We start from the raw sequence: 13,238 nt of genomic DNA on the forward strand, positions 1-13,238 counted from the left end.
AAATGCTTCAAACTCCCTTTTAGCCCCACCTACCAGAGGCAGGGGGAAAAATGGTTGATAGGAAATGGAGGGTGTGGGCCTGTTTAGAAGTAGTTCTTTGGGGCGAATCCAATATTTGTTGTCAGGATACCAGCAGTTCAGTCCAAAGGCAAACACCAAACATGAATCAGTAGCTGCAGTTTGATCCAGCAGAAACGGCTAGGCTCTGTGGAACTGGCAGGAAGCAGCCAGAATACCATGAACATTTCTTTGGTGTGTCAGTGTTTCTTTCTACAGTTATAATAAGCAAAGATCAGAGAAGACTAGTGAAGCATTACAAGGCTAACCAATGCAAGAGCCTCTCATTCACTGTCTGTTGGGTTCTACTTATACACTTTTCAAACATCACATGCCCTTTCATAAGATGGCTTCCAGAAGAACAGCATGTCTGCTTCAGCAAAACATCACATGATACAACTGAGTTTCCAAAGAAACCAGAAATTTCCAATTCAACAATGTCAATGTCATGCCTATGTCAAATATGAGTCACCAGGAAGGTGAGGCTAGTTTGGACTTTGAATAAGTTTTTGTTGAATGTCTTGTGAATTAAATGACAGAACAGTTGGGTGGGGTGCTTTTGGTTGTCTCACACAGCTCCTGCTGGCTTTAAATTCCCTATGTAGCCAGGAATGTCTTTGAACTTCTTTAAAGGATTTTTTTGGGGGGGGGGAGATTATTTATTTTAATGTGCTTGAGTGACTGCCTGAATTTTTGTCCGTGCATCAATGCATTCTGTGCCTGTGGAAATCAGAAGAAGGTTTCATATCCCCTAAGACTGAAATAATAGATGGTTGTGAGCAGCCTTGTGGGTGCTGGGAATTGAACCCAAGTTATCTGGGAGCACAGCCAGTGCTCTTAACCAGGAAGCTTAAATCACCACTCCTTCTACTGGCCATGCACTCTCTTTCTCTCTCTCTCTCTCTCCCTCCCTCTCTCTTTCTCTCTCCTTCCTTCTCTTCTTTTGACAGGCTCTCTCTCTCTAATCTTAGCTGTCCTGGAACTTGATATAAATAAGGCTGTTCTTAGAGTCACAGTGATACACTTGACTCTATCTCCACTCTGATCCTGTTACTTTCATCTCTCCTGTGCTGGAATTAAAGACCTTCAGTACCACACCAGGCTGAACATTTGTGATATTCTGCCTGCATGGTTCTGTGAACAGAGTGCCAGGCCATGTACTATACTGTGGTATTTTCTGCTTAGTAATAAAGTTGAAGCCACCTGATATGAAGAATAAAAGTGTTACTACTGTTCCCAGGGCCAGGCTTACTCCAACAGTGGATGGAGAATGCCAAGAATGAATTGCCTGTAGGCTATATAAAGTCTAAAATCTTTACATAAATATGGATGATGAGATAACTTAAAATTTGTCCAATATAACAAAGACAAGCATTGATAGTGAAGCAGTTTAGTACTCAGTATCCAGCCTTCCCAGATTTCAAAGTTGTGGGAGGATACATAAGAAATGACAGGTGCAAAGGCAAGACATATGGGACATAATTAGAAACATGGGTAGGTGGCAGGTACCAGGTGTATACACAGGAAGTTACTGCATGTTTCTTTGCAGTTTAACTGCTGCAGAAGAGCAACCCCTGGTCCTGTTTTACAAACAAAGTACTTACCATCCCTTTTATTAACATGGCCATTTGAGATTACACCTGTAATCTCAGCCCTTGAAGGTGGAGAGAAGAAAAATAAAAAAGCTGTGTTTAACTCTAATTCAATAGAAAAAAGGTCTACATAAAAAAAAAAATTCCCAAAGGGACAGAACTGAAAGATAGAAATAACAAAAAAACAAAAAACCAAAATGTTTTCTGGTTTCATTGCTATTTTAAACAGGTGGAGTGGAACACATCTGTGATTTCTCAGAAGGCTGAGTCTTAGAGGATTTCACATTCGAGGCCAGCCTGTAGACTGTTAGAAATCCCACCCCCCCCCCCCAAAAATGCCGGGCAGTGGTGGTGCATGCCTTTAATGCCAGCACTTGGGAGGCAGAGGCAGGTGGATTTCTGAGTTCGAGGCCAGCCTGGTCTACAGAGTGAGTTCTGGGACAGCCAGAGCTACACAGAGAAACTCTGTCTCGAAAAAAAGAAAAAAGAACTCCCAAACCTTCCTAATTTATATTATGTGATTTATTATGTTTATTAGTAAGATTTTTTTTTTTTGGAGACAGTCGCTAATAACCCAGGCTAACCTCAAATGAAGCATGTGTTTGCAGGCACCTTTGAACAACTGACCCCTGCTTTCACCTGCGGAGATTCTGGGATTACTAGCATGAGCCCATTACACACACTCAATAAAATATTTTCACCTGCTAAAATTTCTGCCTGGAGTATCAGAAACCGAATCCTGAAGGACATGATCCCATCATGTCCAGGAGTGCTTTGGTTCTAGGCGAAAGATACAAAGATAGGACTGAGGAACCTGGCCCACAGCCTCAGTCTGAGGGGCGGTAATAGACGGTCCACAGTTCAGAGTTAAACACCCACCAAACATACCGTTATACTTTAGGCATAAAGACAAGCTGTTGAGCTGAAAGTCAGACCATCACAGAAGCTAACTTTGTTATAGTTTTCAAGTGATTCCGTAATTGGAAGCCCTGATTTCACTATTCCGTTTTGTTGTTGTTGTTGTTGTTGTTTTTTTTTTTTTTGAGACAGGGTTTCTCTGTATAGCCCTGGCTGTCCTGGAATTCACTCTGTAGACCAGGCTGGCCTCGAACTCAGAAATCCACCTGCCTCAGCCTCCCAAGTGCTGGGATTAAAGGCGTGTGCCACGACTGCCCTGCACTGTTCTGTTCTTAAAAATCACTTTACACAATGTTACTTTAGGTGACAGTAACCTAAGCCTCAAGACTTTTTTTTTTTTTTGATAGGGACTTGACGTATGTATGTAGCCCAGACAGACCTTGAGCATCCCAAGCGCTGGGGTTTACAAGCAGGTGCTACCACACCTGGCACGTGCATTTGGTTAGAGGCAATGTCTTTTTACGTGTTGGAAACAAACAAAAAAAGGAATACAGTCCCAAAGCAGGAATAGACATGTTTACTGCGGAGGACAGCAGCTGTAGATGCTCCCCTGCTTCTGACCCTAGCCACGTCTCAACAAGCACTCCTTCCCATCACAGGCTGCGGCCGAGGGGGCGTCAGGAGCGCCTGCCCCGGGGGCAACGCACCAGACTGGCGAGTCCAGGAGTGCGCGCCGGCTCTGCAGGCGTCCTCCCCATCACCCGCTACGGACACCCGGACGGAGAGGATGGAATAGATCCACGCGCCCACCCGAGGCAGAGCTGCCGACGGCCTCAGTCCGCATACCCCGCGGCCCCGAGCTACGCGCGAAGCACAGAAACAGAACCGCGGCAGGCTGGAGGGAGCCTCGGCTCTCGCGGCCTCCACCGCCGCTGCCAGCCGCTTGGGCGAGCCTCGCGTTGTTTGGCTAGGGGGCGGGGCGTTCAGCGCGAGGGCGGAGTCCAACCCAGCTCCGGGTGGAGGCGTTCCCAGGCCCTGTTGATTGGCAGCGTTCCTCGGAGGGCGCTCCGCGCACGCGCAGCTCCCAGGAGGCGGTGGCGGCTAAGGCCGTCCAGCTGCCCCGGTCGCGAGTTGCGGTCGGGCCCCGCCTTCCCGCGCCGGCGCGGGCGGACGCTGTGCCGGGCCAGTCGGCTGTCTCTGCGGCGCTCCGCCCGCCGCCGGTCTGCGGCTGCTTTGGCCTGGAGGGCTCCCGCCTACGCAGGCTCGTGACGCGGGGGCTGGGACGGGGCTTCGGGGACGGAGCGGGCGCTGCTGCGGTGTGAGCGTCTTCTGCGTCTTCGGTAAGTGCAGTCCGGGTCCGCTGCTTTGGCATTTTAGGCACCAGTCGGGAGAACGGATGGGAGAAGCAGGGCGAGCTGTTTTGCAAAGCCAAGGTGTTTTACAGCTTATTGCTTTTATGCGTGTCTTTTTAAAATCGTGAAACCACAGCTATGCGTTTACAAATCTGAAGAATTTGGGAACAGGAGGAAAAGGAGGAGGTGGAGGAGGAGGAGAAGAAGTAGGAGGAGAGGGAGGACGAGGAGGAGGAGGAGGAGGAGGAGGAGGAGGAGGAGGAGGAGGAGGAGGAGGAGGAGGAGGAGGAGTGCTCTTAGAAATGGAGCTAAAGTACTGCGTGCTCTGTAAGAAAAAAAAAAGCTGCCTAACAATGAAGACACCAGACTCCTGCCCTCCTTCTGGGTCCTGGTCTCCCACTACTCTGAGTAACCCCATTCCAAGTGTATGCAGTTAGCCTTTCAGGATTTTGTCGGTGTGAACAGTGTGTTTATAGACGAAAATTCAAGTCCTATACAGAATATAGATTTTTGGGCCAGCAGTATCCGGAACTCTCCGCTCTTTTTTAAACATACTTTATTGTTAAATGTTACTATGTAGCGTAGGCTTCACACTTTAAGTAGCAAGTCAAGTAAAAGCCTATTGTGTATTTTGTGATTTGTGACATTGTTCTGCTGCTCAAGCTGAGCTGGAACCTGCTGTTCAGCGGAAGCTGACCTTGAACTCTTAGCTTCTGCCTCCACCTCCCAAGTACTGGGATCAAACAAGATCTGCTGTATTTGGCCTACATGCCAGTATTTTGCAACTTAATATGTTGACTTTCACAATATCTAAGACCACATGGGATACTTTTATGTAAAACACGTTGCTAGCCTTTTCATAGACCTCAGTGTTTACATGAGAGCGGATGACTGCCTAAAGATTGCACAAAGTTTACTTTTTCTTTATGTCATAACGTTTAAATATGATTTAAACCTTATGCCTATGATTAGATGGCAGCATTTAGTTCTTTAAACTCTAGGAGGCTACTTTTGATGAAATCTCACGTAGAAAGTCTGCATCTAGAAATTTTGTACTGGAGTAAGAAAAAAGCCACCACGGATTAAATATTTTGCAAGGTGAACCCTAGGGAGAAGTCTGAAAGTGGAAGAAAAGTGGTTTGCACGCCTTGCCAGTAAACTAGACAGAAAGGAAGCAGGTCGGCACTGCTACTAACTGTATTTATTAAAGATGTATTGTTGTGCTAATCTTGATAGCTTCCAAGAAAAATAGCCTACCAAAGTAATCATAGGCAACCATCTCATTCTAAACAGGCCTCGCCTTAAAATCATAGACTTAATTGTGAGCATTTTATTTAGAAACTGAACTTAAAAGACATGAAGAGCTCTATGGTGTTTTCATCAATAATATGTTGGTACTTTTTTTTTTTTTTTTTTAAATAGAAGCCTAAGCAGTGTCTTCCTGCTTCTGTGGTCAGTCAGCTCAGGCCCTGAGCGCCTGACTGAAAGCCTGCCTTTCCTCTCTGGAGCCGCTCTGCTTTCCTGGTTGTAAACGCCGAGTACCTAAACTGCATTTATGGCCCTGCCTTGTCCTCCTGAATGAAAACTGCCTTATCAAAAATGCCTAAAGAAATAAGTGTAGGAAACTATCATGGTGCTGCTTTAGATGAGGTTTCTGGTGGTTTCATATTAAAATAGCTGAAACATTGTAAATTGAAAAGAATACAAAGTAGACAAGATTAAACTTTGCTTATTGCATGGGAGTTAGAAATGTATTACTGGGGTTTGTGCCTTGCGGTATATAATATTTTCATTTTCTGGCAGTGTAAATAACTGTAGTTTAAGGAAATATGACCAATAGTGAGTTATAAATAAACTGTGATCAAATTATGCATTTGTGGAGAAACCCACGTGTAGTTAGAGATGTGAGCAGTTCTTGTTTGTTAAGGTACCTGCCACCCATTGTCTCTTAGTCTGTATTCGATGTCTCCTTTTGGTGGACCACAAACTTATTTCAGCCCAGAAAAACATTTTCAACAGAATGTGCTGTGTGTTCAGAAATTAAAAGCAATGGCTGGAGTTGGAGCTCCTGGCATGTCTGAGGCTCTCCATGATTTTTGCTAAAACAGTCCTGCGGCTTATGGGAAAGCCTGCTTTTTAGTTTAACCTGTAAAGTCTTTTGGGGGCATGTTCATGTGAGTAGCTAGAGATAAATCAAGCATTTGGGGGTCTTGTGTTTCTTTTTTTTTTCTGTTTATAAATAAAAAGCATAAGGAATTATATTTGCAGTTTAAATCATCATCTTCATCATCATCATCATCATCTCCACCACCATCATCACCACCACTACCACCATCATCATCATTAATATCTCCCTTTTTGGAGGGTTGTTTGGCTTTGTTTAGCTATGGTCAGTGTAAAATACACAAAGTTTATTACATACCAAAAATGTAAGAGTACTAACATCCCATTTGGGGTTTTAAGAACAGCCATTTTAGATTTCATCTTGAGTTGTTCTTCCAAAGTTGGGATTCCAGGAAGAAGCCAAAGTGGAGGATGTGGGGAGGGGGCTGAAAATTGAGAATTGACCGTCAGTAAGCAAAGGGAGAGAGAAAAGAGGTTTAAAAAGATTACTTAGAATCAGATGTATAGATGCAGGAGGTGAAGTTAAAATTCTCTTAGTTTTGAGATATTGGAATAATATCTAATTATTATTAGATAATAATAATCCTGGTGGGAATTGAATTAGAATAATTAATAACTTTGTACAGCAATCCCATGCCTGTTCAGTGTGTAGTTCAGTTCATAGTTGAAAGTTCCACTGCATTTGAAGAGCTGTTCCATGTGAAGTGCTGTGAAGGAGTGTGACTGTAGTCTCTGCCTGCTCTGAGCCACCACCCTGAAATGGTCCTGCTTGCCTTGGGTATACTTGGTTTTGGTTCTCATCTTCCTTCTCTAGCCGTGCCTGTGGTTTCATCTGCTGGTCCCCGTCTGTGTCCTGATTTTGGATCACTAGCTCATTTTCTTTAACCTTGAGATTTGCTGCTTGTGCTATTCTCTCTTATAAGTTCTTACTGGGTACCATTCTGTTACTTTGAATTTGTACATTGTGAATTGAATACCTCTTTCTTATTTCCTTATTTTAATAAACTTCATATTTTTTTAGTTATGTAGGCCCCACATCAAAAGGTCACCCAGAGTTTTTCACTCTCTGTTATTCTCACTGGTATTTGTTGTTACTGTGCCTTTTTTTCTTGTTCTTCCAGCAGTTGTGAACATAGTAAGAGACTTCTGATTTCTCGGTTTTGCTCTCTAGCCTGTTACTGATACTAGTTGTCTTAAAAACTTCCTGAATGTGGTCTTTGCTTGGTGACAAATAGAGACCCCAAACATTTATTGGCGTGTGTGTGTGTGTGTGTGTGTGTGTGTGTGTGTGGTGTGTGTGGTGTGTGTGCATGTGTGTGCGTGTGTGTATGTGTGTATGTGTGTGTGTGTGTGCCACCAGCGAATGCTTTGCTCTCTTTGGTCCTTGTGATAATATATAGCAGGTGCTATTACCCTAGTTCACTTGTAAAGAAACCAAGGAGAGCCTAGTATGTGGAGGGGCTGGAATTGATGCCACAGACATCTGCCTAGTTCCTCTGCATTGCCTGTATTAATCAACCCAATAGTTTTCAAAAACTAACTTTGTGTAGTAACAGACTTTAGCATTGGGCCCCCAAATGAAGGTAAACTTCAGTTTTACTTTTCTCCTCTCATGCATTGTCCATTTCTTGGGATCTTTTTGCTTTTTTCATCTTTATTTTTGAAAATAAGTCCTGTGTGAAAGACTAGTCCTGCTCCCTTTTCTTGGTTAGTGTTTTGGTAGGTTCTGCCTGTTTGCATACCTTTAGGATGATACTGTTTACCCCCAGCCCTTTAGCCATTGTAACCAACTGTGAAGTTCTTGGAAGGAGAAGCCAATTCTTAAGTGACTAGGAAACTCCACTGTCTTGACACGTAAGAAGTATTTCATTTTCATTGCCACATTTTTGTTTCGGTTTCCTCTTTGTTCTGTATCTATTTCTTTCCTTGACACATAAATACACACTACAAGCTTACTGTGTGTCTAATAACTCTATTTTCTTGTTCTAGTTATATAGATTGACTGAGCCAGCTCCATCAGTCAACAGGTTCTCCAAGGCAGGAAGGAGGATTAAAAAGAAAAAGACAATTAGATAACACTGTAGCATGACCTCAGCTAGTTCTGAGGCTGAGGTGAATTTATTTTTCCCAATCTGCTTTTATACCATTTTAATTACATGCAAGTAATAAGGTCGGTTCTGGGTTAAGGAACAAGCAAGACAATAAACACAAATAGTGAAGGAACAAGCAATCAATTAAGTTCCCTGATCATTGTTTCTAAGGGCTTATCAGGATGACCAAGATATCTGAGCCCACTTCCCTGTTCTAGCCCAAAAGCAGATTCCTGCTTGTGCTTGCTTCTGTGTCCTAGCCTATTATCAGATTCCTGCCTGCCTGATGTCTACTTCCTTGTCCTGGCCCAACGTCAAATTCCTGCCAAGCAGCCACAAAAGCTCTCCACAATAGATGATGTGAATTCTTTTCAGATTATTAGGAAATGGTAAATTGCTCATCTAAAAATTAATTTACTTGTATGCTTGGTTTCTTGGTATTATATCTACGTTTGTAAGAAATTAGTGTTTTGGTATGTGAATTTTCTGTGCTGTTGAGTTGACCCAGCTTTCTAATGAACAGCAGAATTCTCATGAACCACTTCTCAGTTTCTTCTGTGTATACAGAGGTAGGAAAGAGAAACAATATCATGTGTGTCCTGTTGTTTTCATTTTTTTAGATTTGGAAGTTCTAATATAATCATCTGGATTCCCACACAGATTGGATGCTACATCAGGTCCTGGGTTCAGTCCCTAGGACCACTCTCACCACTAGAAAAGTCAAAAGGAAAAAAAAAAGCCCAAATAAATGAACAAACAAACAAACTCCTAGTAGTTGAACTTTCTCTGTAGGGAAAATCAGATTGTTGTTTTAAAAAATATTTATTTATTTAATGTATATGAAAGTTCTATCTGTATGAATGTGTGCCAGGCCAGAAGAGGGCATCAGATCCCATTATGCCTGGTTGTGAGACACCACTTGGTTGCTGGGAATTGTCTGGAAGAGTAGCCAGTGCTTTTAACCGGTGAGCCATGTCTCTAGTTTCAGGGAAAATCAAGTTTTAAAGCTGAAATAGAGAGTGCCCCCACTGCCTCCACCTTTAATTCTATCACTTGGGAGGCAGGGACAGGTAGATCTCTGGTTCAAGGTCAGTCTGGTCTACAGATGGAGTTTCAGGACAGTCAGGGCTACATATTGAGACTCTATATCAAGGAGTGAAACAAATAGACCTTTGTTTACAGGCGGTGAGACAGGTGGCCATGAGAAAAGCATGGCATGTTTATTTACTCAGTGGACTATATGACACAGGAGGTATGAAGATTCAGAGACCATTACTTTAATATTTGGGTTTGAAGAGTGGGTAGCCTGGATAGCCATGTGGAAATGTAATAAGACAAGAGGTATGATCTGCCTCAGTGACTGAAGGGAAGGAAAATTTGTCTACAAAGATTTTCCTTGGTGTTTCTGTGCCTTCCACTTGGTATAGGTTCGTGTGCTTGAATGAGGGGAAATTGATCTCTCAGAAAAGTTAGGTCCGAATCTTTTCATGACCAGCTCTGGACATAAGAGGATATGGGAAGGTCACAATGTGTAGATTTACTGCTCACTTTTGGGGGTGGGACCTATAATTTCTATGACCTTCTTTGCTTTAGGGAAGAGGAATACTAATTTCTATAGCTAGCTTTGGAGGGAAATGGAGCAGGATAGGGAAGGGTAGACAGTCAGAGGTCCTGCCTGTTCCTGAGGCTCTTCAGTTTCCTGCATTCAAAGGAGTCAATATACTGAAGCCCCATGCTCTCTGCTACTGTGGTTTTGAACCATAGCGGATGTTTACTGTTTCTTTTTCTGATCTGATGGCTCATAGGTGGTGAGTGAGGAGGATGGGATCATGTGACTAGAATCTGTATGAATTGAGAGTGTGCTGTAAGGGCTTTCCTTCCATACCAGTTTTTCACTCTGAACGTATTTAGTAATTCAGTGTCTAGACATTCTTAACACTTAGAAACTTGCCACAAGCCCTTGCTGTGCATTGGTCCCCACTGTGGCAGTGAGAGGTGAAAGGAATTTAAGAAGTGCCTGGTGGCTGGGAGCTCTTGAAAGGCATTAAAGTGGTGCTTAGGTGATGCCTGCTTAATTCTCAGTAGAGGTAGTTCTAGCAAGAGATAATTTGAGCCTGCTCACCTGGGCTTTCCGATTTTCCTATTTGGGTTGTACATGTTTTCTAACACTGGCTCCCTTCATTGCTACCCACCTCCGTGTACTACAAAGCAAGATGGCTGGTTTGAAAACGGAGAGGATGCTGTGGCCTAGCTTTAACTTTCCAAAGTGTGTAGGGAATATGATTTGTTCTTAGAGAGTTTGCCTCTGATATCATGATGAAAAACTGACAAATGCAGCCTGTTGTAGTATATTGAACACAAAACCTGTTTATGGAGCAAACAGATTCCCCAGTAGTTTCATCAAGAAAATGCTGTGACCTCCAAGGCCATGTGGATTTTATGTGATAATCGATGCTTTAATCATAAACTTACTGTATTTTCTTTTTTTAATTATTAGATATTTTCTTTATTTACATTTTAAATGTTATCCCCTTTCTTGGTTTCCCCTCTGGAAACCCCCTATCCCCTCGTTACTGTATTTTCAAATGGGAGATTTAAAGTATTGCAGTAAGAGAAGTTAGAGACGTTTCCTCTTTAGTGGGCCTTTCCCTGCTCATGGGTTGGTAGAGCCACTGCATGAGCACTGACATGTAAGCAAGAATAATGCATTTGTGTACCTTAAGAGTATGAGAAAGGCTGCAGGGACAACTCAGTTGGCAAAGTGCTTGCCGTACAAGTATGAGATGAGTTTAGATCCTCAGAACCTGAGTGAAATCCCAGTGACAGTAGTAGCTCCCTACTAATTCAGCACTGGGGAGGCGACCAGAGCATCCTGGGGGCTTGTTGGCCTGTCAGTTTACATGGATTGGTAAGCTCCAGGTTCCATAAGACCCTGTCTCAGTAGAGTGGATTGAAGAAGATACTTAAAATTTACCACTGGCCATTTTATTCATGCATGTGCGTGCACACTTCACATACATTTTCATATATACATGCACATACACACTGAAACACCCATAACATCAGAATCCTCTTGAATAGCAAGGAAGTGAAGAACAGTGAGTATCAGGATTTTACTTACAAACAAATGATAAAATGGAATCTATAATTCAAGCTCTTATAGGAGTAGATATATTATGAGTTTGAGAGCAGCCTAGGCTGCATGAGACCCTCTCTCAGTGAAAGAAATTCCCAAACAAATGGCTACAGTGATTCTGTGGCAAAAGGTAACGTGAAATTTCTTTCACCTTTTTAAAAAAGATTTATTTATTTATTATATATAAGTACACTGTAGCTGTCTTCAGACACCAGAAGAGGTTATCAGATCTTGTTACAGAGGTTACAGATCTTGTTACAGGTTGTAAGCCACCATGTGGTTGCTAGGATTTGAACTCATGACCTCTGGAAGAGCAGTCAGTGCTCTTAACCACTGAGCCATCTCTCCAGCCCAATTTCTTCCAACTGAGTGTGTTATAAATATAGAATCTAATTATATAAATCACAACAGCTTCTCTTAGATTCTATGTCTGATCTGTCAGGTGATACCAAGTAATTTAAGGTTTCCCAAACTTGTTTTTCCAGACAAGATTTTTCTGTGTAGCCCTAGCTCCTGGCTGTCTTAGACTTGCTCTGTAGACCAGGCTGTCTTTGGACTCAGAAATTCACCTGCCTTTGCCTCCCTTGTACCTGGATTATAGGCATGCACCAGCCCAAGTTATATATTTCTCCATACCTATTTTCGTAATAGTAGTTTCATTTCTTGAATAAGGATTACAGGATGTTTTTAATTTTTTTTTTTTGTAAATATGAGTTTGAATGCTTTTCTGGTAGATGTAAAAAATGTAAGCTTTTTTCTATCTTTTCTTTTTTTTACCTTTTTCTTGAGACAAGGTATCAGGTATTTCTAGCAGGTTTTCAAAATCCCTATCTAGATGAAGAAGAGCTTGGATTTGTGATTTTCTTCCCTCTGCTTCTGCTGCTGGGTATGCGGCATTACAGGTATGCTTTACCACTTGTGGTTTATGTGATGTTTGGGAGTGAACTTGGGGCTTCATACATGTTTTGCAAGTAATTTGCCAACTGAGCTATCTTCCCAGCCTATGAAAGCTAGTTTGTAAAAGTTTTTAACTGTGCCATTTGTTCGTCATTGGGGTGCCATGAATATGTATCTAGAATTGGCCCATATGGTTTAGTTTTTTTGTTTGTTTGCTTTAGATGGAGTTCATTTGTGCTTACGCATTTTGAATGTCTATTTTTTGTTTTCTTCTTTTGATACAGGGTCTCACTTGAATTTCTGGCTTGCCTGGAACTCCTTGTTTAGACCAGGATGGCTTTGACCTCGTAGAGATCACCTGCCTCTGTTTCTCAAATGCTGGAATCATTCCTGACTTCTTTGCTTTTCTTATAACCACTTATACCTTAATAGACATTGAAAGTAACATAAGAAATCAAAGGGCATTGGTTTTTTTTGCTTCCAAATAGTGTTCTGGTTAGGAGTCTTTGAAGAAGTATTAGAAAGCATCACGTAGTCACAGATGATTGGTGTAGTATTACTGACTGTCCACAGGTAGCATGCCAGGTAACTGTGGGACCTTTGTTATCTAGGAGCTCAGCTTTACATTAGTTCTTCCGCAAGGCAAATAGATATGGTGATAGAACTGTGGAAAGCGAGCACTTGAATTTTCTTCGGTGTGGAGCTTTGTGCAAAAGGAAATGGTGCTTTCAGAGTCCAGGCTGTGCTGAGGCCTTCAGCTGACAGCAGGAGAATTTTTGCATGTGCATGGGCAGCTGCTTGGAGCGTAGCTGTTGGCTATGGAGGCACAGGTAAATGGATCATTCAGTGTTCTGTGTTCATGGCCAGTAGGTAGTTACCACTGTATCTTGGCATAAGTTTATTTAGAAATTCTTTACCTTTAAAAACTGGTTTATGTATGATATTTGGGAGGACAGTTTATTTTTGCCCCATGACTTCTAGTACTTGCAGTTTTCATCAGTATATTCTCTGTGTTTGTGTGTATGTTCTATGTATGCTTCTCTGTGTGTGCTTCTATGTGTGTATGTGTATGCTTCTATGTATGCTTCTGTGTTTGTGCTTCTGTATGTGTTCTCTCTCTGTGTGTGTGTGT

General features: G+C 42.4%; 1 protein-coding gene across 3 annotated transcripts in view; it reads left to right on the top strand.

Moving 5' to 3' along the window:
* The first annotated feature begins 3,630 nt into the window (after nt 1-3,630).
* Pcmtd1 (protein-L-isoaspartate (D-aspartate) O-methyltransferase domain containing 1) overlaps nt 3,631-13,238 on the top strand; it is a 75,634-nt gene continuing 66,026 nt past the window's right edge. For 2 of the 3 annotated variants that reach the window (XM_031366785.1, XM_031366788.1), the window contains exon 1: nt 3,769-3,847. The gene's annotated coding sequence lies outside the window, so the exon portion shown is untranslated. Of the gene's footprint in view, nt 3,848-13,238 lie in introns of all 3 variants that reach the window. The other variant, XM_031366789.1, reaches the window with a different exon arrangement.

Source organism: Mastomys coucha, unplaced genomic scaffold (assembly GCF_008632895.1).
Source record: "Mastomys coucha isolate ucsf_1 unplaced genomic scaffold, UCSF_Mcou_1 pScaffold14, whole genome shotgun sequence".
Classification (NCBI taxonomy): Eukaryota; Metazoa; Chordata; class Mammalia; order Rodentia; family Muridae; genus Mastomys; species Mastomys coucha.